At 34.3% G+C, this 6,800-nt stretch overlaps 1 pseudogene; it reads right to left on the bottom strand.

Annotated features, from left to right (window-relative positions):
• Positions 1-58: 58 nt before the first annotated feature.
• On the bottom strand, positions 59-6,531 carry LOC100246395 (ABC transporter G family member 42-like; annotated as a pseudogene).
• Between the last annotated feature and the right edge of the window lie 269 nt (positions 6,532-6,800).

Here is a 6,800-nt window from a genome sequence, read left to right as displayed (position 1 = left end):
TTGTCGTTGAATCTTCTTGATTTATTCTTTCTGCAACCACTAGTTGATGTAAGTTTGATTATTGAATTCTTGCAAAAGTTTCTTGTTTCTTGGGGAACCCAGATATTCTAATGTCCCCTTCAATGTAACCCCCGGTTTTTCTTCCTGCTAGAACATCCATCAGCGTTGTCTTTCCAGCTCCACTAACTCCCATCAGTGCAGTAAGGACTCCTGGCCTGAATGCTCCTGTCACTTCCCGAAGCAACTGCAGCCTGTGCTCTGTCACTCCTTGGCTCTTCATTTCCTGGTAGAATCAGCCCAGTTGGGTTATTCAACTAGCTAACTTTCTAAAATCAAAGTCATGATGTTTCTCTAGATTTCTAAAAACACACCTTGGGCATGTCCACATAGTAATTTACTTTGTCAAAGGACATGGATAGAGGTAAAAATGGAAGAATCATTCCTCTCTTAATGCCTGTTTTCTTAGGACTCTGTTGGCTACTCACTTGCTGCTTTTCCAATTCTCCTGAAAGATTCAACTCCATGTCAAAAACATAAAAAACCTGAAAAACTCCCAATCTTTAGTTCTCCAAATTGGCCATGTTTCTGAAGTTCTTACTTGTATTGGATGAAGAATGTCTCTTTGACATTGTTATTTGGTCTCCCTGGTTGGGTTCCTGTTCTTTTGCAGCTTCTTCAGATATTATAGCCTGTGGCTTCCCAAGAGCTATTTCAAAGAAGAAGAGACAGTATCAGAAAAGAAAACTTATCCTCTAAACAAATAAGGTCCTGGATTCAATCTTCAGATACAGATATAATATTCTTTGAACTTACGATTCAGGTACATAAGCGAGAAGGTGAAGAGAATGTTGAAGAGAATGGTGAACCCCAAAAGACAAGCAGCTCCAATCCAGTACCAGTAGCTCTCTGAGTCCACATCTACATTGTCTAGAACTGCTACGCAGAGTAGAATTGTCCGGCCCCTGCATTGCAATTGTGAAACAAATACTTCAATTACTCCTTTTCAGTTTCTTTGGTAGACTTAGAATGGAATAAAAAGGCGAAACAACCTACCAGTTTGTTCATCCACCTTGGAGAAAGCATTTCATTGATAGTCATGGCCTTGAAACCATAAGATAGGGGTGAAATCCAGTGCCCCCAGTTCCACCATTTAGGAATTTCATCTGCCCATCAGCACAAAATTCTCTGTTAGGCCTCGCGTATGAGACTTTTCAAGTATAAAATTCAGAATCCCCACTTGAGAAAGAACCAAAGTGAATGTTTTTCTCTGAGAAAGACCAACCTAGAGGAAGGATAAAACCGCTAAGCAAGAAAACAATGAAAAGAACAAGCGCTCCACCAGTGTGGGCAACAATCATACTCCTGCACACTCCCCCTATGAGTCTAAATACCCCAGAAGCCATTTGCTGAATCAGAAATATTATCAGCATCTGCTTGAAAAACCTGAAAAAATGGTGCACAATAAGACAGATTTTTGGCGATTTCAACCCATATAAAACAGTACCATGGCAATCTTAGTTCTTACCTGCTAGTCTCAGGAGCATATCCTATGGTGTAATACACTATGACTGTCCAAATTACAGACTCCACGACCGATATGGGGATTCGGAGAAGACAACTCGGGAGGGTGAAAGCCCATGCAGGGTAGAAAAGAAGGTCTCTATGCTTGTAAAACACGGGGAGCCTTGCGATGGTGAGGGAAAGCTCGGCAAAACCATTGAACATGTTGATGATGATGGAAAATATGATTGCACCTATATAGAGTGGACCATCATCGTATGAGACATCAAGTGTGGTTCTGAGGAAGACTGTTGAAACGGTGAAGGCAACGATGATGAGCTGAATGGCCTTGAAGATGTACACAAATGAGGTTCTCTTTAGCAGAAGCCACTCCTTATCAAAGGATGTTTTGAGAAGCTGCATTTTTGGGATAGTGCATTTTTTGAAGACAAGGGCTGATTTGTGACATTGGCTCTTGTCATAGGCGAGCTTGAGGTCGTCCTCCAGCTGCAGCCCGACATGGAAGGCCTTGAACAGGGTGGCGAATTCGGTGACTGATACGTATCGGTAGGGCTCGGTGGAATCTGCCCAGTACTGCTCTTGATCCTTCTTTGAGGTAACCTGTGGCCACAGCAGATCACAAGTAAGTGTCACAGAAAGGAAGAAAAGGCTAGTACCAAAAGTTATACATACTAAAAGGGATTTTGACAAGGGAAAAGTATGTTTTGCTTTCTAGTACAAATTATTACCCTAAATAAATTCTATTTTTGCTTTCAAAAGCATGGAAAACACTTTCCAAATGGCACGTAATGACAATGTGTTCAGCGCTCACCAACCTCTTGCAAGAAGTCCGCAGTGCCCTTTCTCTCAGGGCACTGGAACCCACAACTCTGGAAGAAGTGGAGTACGTGCTCCCTTGGGCCCTGGTACACAATCTGACCCTCCGATAGGAGGATAACATCATCAAAGAGATTGAACGTCTCAGGATCAGGCTGTAGCAGAGACATAAATACAGTAGAGTGAGTGAAGTGTGCGATCTGCTGCATGCATCTCACTATTTGCAGAGTCGTGGAGCTGTCCAGGCCCGTCGATATCTCGTCCATCAACAGAAACTTCGCCGGTCCCACTATCATCTCCCCTACGTTCAAAAATTAGGAACCCAATTTTATTATTATTTTTAGTAATTATCATTAAATTTTTATAAGAAATATTCAAAAAAAAGAAAAAAGAAAAAGAAAAGAGAATTAACCTGATGTTACTCTCTTCTTTTGTCCACCAGAAATTCCTCGCATCATCTCATTTCCAACCAGCGTGTCCTTACATACATCCAGCCCTAATAGCTGTTCCATGCCACATTTTTTTAAGGGCTTGACCCAAATTTAAATAAAAATAAAAAACACTAAAAAATGCCGGTTATAATAATTTACCTTGAGAATGTAGTCCGTAATGATACTGCTTTCATCTCCTTCCATTGCACATGCCTGAATATTAAACATTATGGAAAAAATAATTTAAATAATAAGCATTACGAAATTTTTATTTTTAAAATATTTTTACCAACGGTTAAAATAAGAATTTACCTTCAAGAAAAGATCCACGTGTAAATATTTCAGTCTCCTCTTCTTTCTTCACAAGTTCAGTCAAGAGTTCTAATTTTGAAAATGATCTAAATTAGATCAATTATCAATAAAAATGAATTTAGTTCTAATTTAAAATGAATTATGTGATATTTCATATCGGATAGAGGAGAAAGTTATTATGACTATATGAACTCCTCTTAACTTTATCTAGACGTTTTAAAGCTATTAGGACCCTTTTGGACCCGGAATGTATGATATATGTATGATTGGATGTTGATCGTTATAAATAGTATTATAGTCAATCATTGACCTTGGTGTTCCTATAGGGGTGTCTCCCACATCGGAAATGTTTTAATATTTTTACCACCTTATAATAATTTTTAAAATAAGAATTTACCTTCAGGAAAATATCCACGCCTGTATCAGTAAATATTCCAATCTCCTTCTCTTTCTTCACAAGCTCAGTTAAGAGTTCTGATTTTGAAAAATTATCTAAATTAGATCAATTATCAATAAAAGTGAATTTAGTCCTAATTTAAAATGAATTATGTGATATTCCACATCGGATAGGGGATAAAATTATTACGACTATATGAACTCCTCTTAACTTTATACAAATGTTTTAAAGCTGTTAGGACCCCTTTAGACCCAGAATGTATGATATATATACAATTGGATATTGATCGTTATAAATAGTATTATAGTCAATCCTTGACCTCGATGTTCCTATAGGGGTGTCTCCCACATCGGAAATGTTTTAAAGTCGTGAGGAACTTAGAGCAGACAATATCTTACATTAACTAATAAGTACCTCGTCAAGAACCAATGCCTTGAAATCTTGCTGAATAATCTAAAGTTTCTCTAACAGTAAGTTCTCCAAGATGAACATTATTTTGGTTAATGTATGCAGACGTCTTTTGTGGCACGAATTCATTGAAATTGTACCCATTGTAAGTGATTTCTCCTTTGATCTAATCACAAAGAAATTAAATAAAATTTTAGTAACTTGATAATATTAATTTATGAGTACCATTGTATAAATTAAACGTTGGGAAACCTTTAAGCTTTGATCCAACATTCCGGCCAGCGCCAACAGAAGGGTTGTTTTGCCGGACGATGGGGGCCCTAACAAAAGAGTCATCCTGTATATATTTCAAATAAAATGATCAATAAATCAAGATGAATTTTTAAATTAATTTTCGGTAATTTTATAATCCTATATCATTACCTGGATGGCTTTATGATTGCAGAGATGTCTCTGAGAATAGTGTGGTTGGTTCTCTTGGCCAGAATGATTCCAAACAGACCAAGAGCTGATTCAAGCATGTTACGAGCAGTGTTTGTTAAAGTTGGAAGAGCTCTTGTTCCAACGTAGCAGTCAGCTTCCACCCTTAGCCTCTCGATTCTAACTTCAACTTTTGGGAGTTCCACACCAACCCTACACCACCAAAACAAATTTATAAAAAAAAAAGGAAAAAAGAAAAAAGAAAAATAAATGTGTTTCATAATAATTAAATGAATTGAAAAGGAAAGGATTTATTTGATAATGATTTTTAAAAATAGTTAAAAAAAAAAAAGGATCTATTTAGCAACTATTTTTAAAAATAATTTTATGTTTTCTAAAATAAAAAATAAAAAAACATATTTGATAATAAAAAACCGTTTTTTGTTTTTTGTTTTTAAGAATAAAAAATAAGGTGTTTTTATAAAATCTCTTTTAATTGTTTTTTAGGACTATTTTAAAAAAATAATTATATAAATATGTAAGCTAATTAAAAATAAAATACTAGATATAAAAATTATTTTTAAAACATATTTAAAAATAAATTAAAAACATTTTAAATTTTTAAACGGATTTTTTTTATAACAAAACATGAAGAGCAATTTTCAAAAATTATTATTAAAAACTGTTTTCGAAAACAATTATCAAGTCCTAAACAATTCTATGTTTGTGTTTATTTGAGAATTTGAAACATTCTTAATTGGAAGTTGTATTTTCAAATATTTTTTAAGAATAAATTTTATATTTAGGTACTTATTTTCATTTATATTTCCACACCTAGTTTTCTAAATAATAAAATGTTTTCAATAAATATAGGATCCTATTTGACAACCATAAAAATTCTTATTTTCTCTAACAAAAAAACCAGGAAAACATATTCCACAGCAAAATATCAAAAAATATTTTTTTTTGTTTTTAAAAACAAAAAAGAGGGTGTTTTAAACCCTTTTTACTTATTTTTTGAAAATTATTTTAAAAATAATTATGGATAATGATTGAAAATAAAAGTTAAAAATATTTCAAGTTTATAAACAAACTTTTGTTTTATAAAACATTAAAGAACAATTTTCAAAAATAAATTTTAAAAAGTATTTTTTATAACTGTTTAAAAAAAACACTTTTCAAACCAACCCTAATATTTTTCCCAAAATTGTATTTTTTTTTTTTTTTGTATTCTAAGTTCCTTGTTCTTGATACCTTTAGGGTTTTAACTTTAGACATATATATCAAAACCTCTTGATACCTTCAAGGGTTTAACTTTGGCCATATGTATCAAAAACCCCTAAGATAGATAGTGCCACATTGAACAAAAATTGTAAAATATATGCTTTTTCAATTTTAAAATGTAAGTGTTAAATTCTAAAAACTAAAATAAAAAATTAAAGAGAGTGTGGCTTGGAAATAATTGAAAAAATAATTTTGCATATTCCAAAACTTTGTCTTCTTCCGAGAAAGCATCAATGAACAAAAAGGCTCCCCAAATGTTTTCCTAAGACTATGGTGGTGGTGCGTGAAGCAGAGAGCTCTTAAAATTATTAGAGATGATGAAAGAGATGGACAAAGGGAATGAGACAGATATTAAATCATGAAGAAAAGAAAAAATGATGAAAAATTTAAAAATCAAGAAGGGCATTGCCCATTTTAACCCATGACAAAACCCAAAAAAAAAAAATGAAGGAAAGAAAGAAACTAACTTACCTATCAAAACGATTTCTGAGTCTCTGCAGGAACTTCTCATTATCATCATCAGCAACCTTAAAATTCCTGTGAATGAAGTTCTCTCTGTCACTCTCATCAAGCTTTCCAACATCAACATCCTTGTAGACCACCCTACCACTTTTCTCTTCACTCTCCCCCTCCACCACACTCTTCAGTATACTGGTTCTTAGTCTATCATATGTTGGCAGCTTCTCTAAAGCACCCCATCTCACAGCCTCTTCCTCATCTTTCTCCGGAAAAGAAGTGGGAGGCTGGCTTTCTGCACCACCATTGATAGTGTCCATGGCGGTCTGGCTCGTGAAGTTCTGAGAACCCTAGGCTTTTGAGATTCTTATAGATTATGAAGCTACGTACAAGAACAAATTTTAGAAGGATTAGAACTTCGAAATTGTTAAATTAAAGTACAAAATAAAATATATGGGAGAGAAGAGAGAAGTTTAAAGTGGATTGGATTGGGTATAGATTAATTATATACTAAGTGTTGAAGGTCATATATAATGTTATATGGAGGGAACCTCTTTTGTATGGGAGTCTAATGCGGAACATGCAAAGAGGGTGGGTGATAGACTTGTGATCCATGTGGGTTTCATGAGTCCAATCCAAAATACCCATTTGATCCAATCACTCAAGCCCGGCCCATTTATAGTTTTAAAAGTTTGTACACATAAATTTCTTTCAACAAAAAATATGTGGTGAAATTGAATTTTGATTAATTTAAA

Source organism: Vitis vinifera, chromosome 9 (genome assembly GCF_030704535.1).
Source record: "Vitis vinifera cultivar Pinot Noir 40024 chromosome 9, ASM3070453v1".
Taxonomy (NCBI): domain Eukaryota; kingdom Viridiplantae; phylum Streptophyta; class Magnoliopsida; order Vitales; family Vitaceae; genus Vitis; species Vitis vinifera.
The sequence above is the reverse complement of the archived record's forward strand: the minus strand, read 5'-3'. Positions and strand labels throughout refer to the sequence as shown.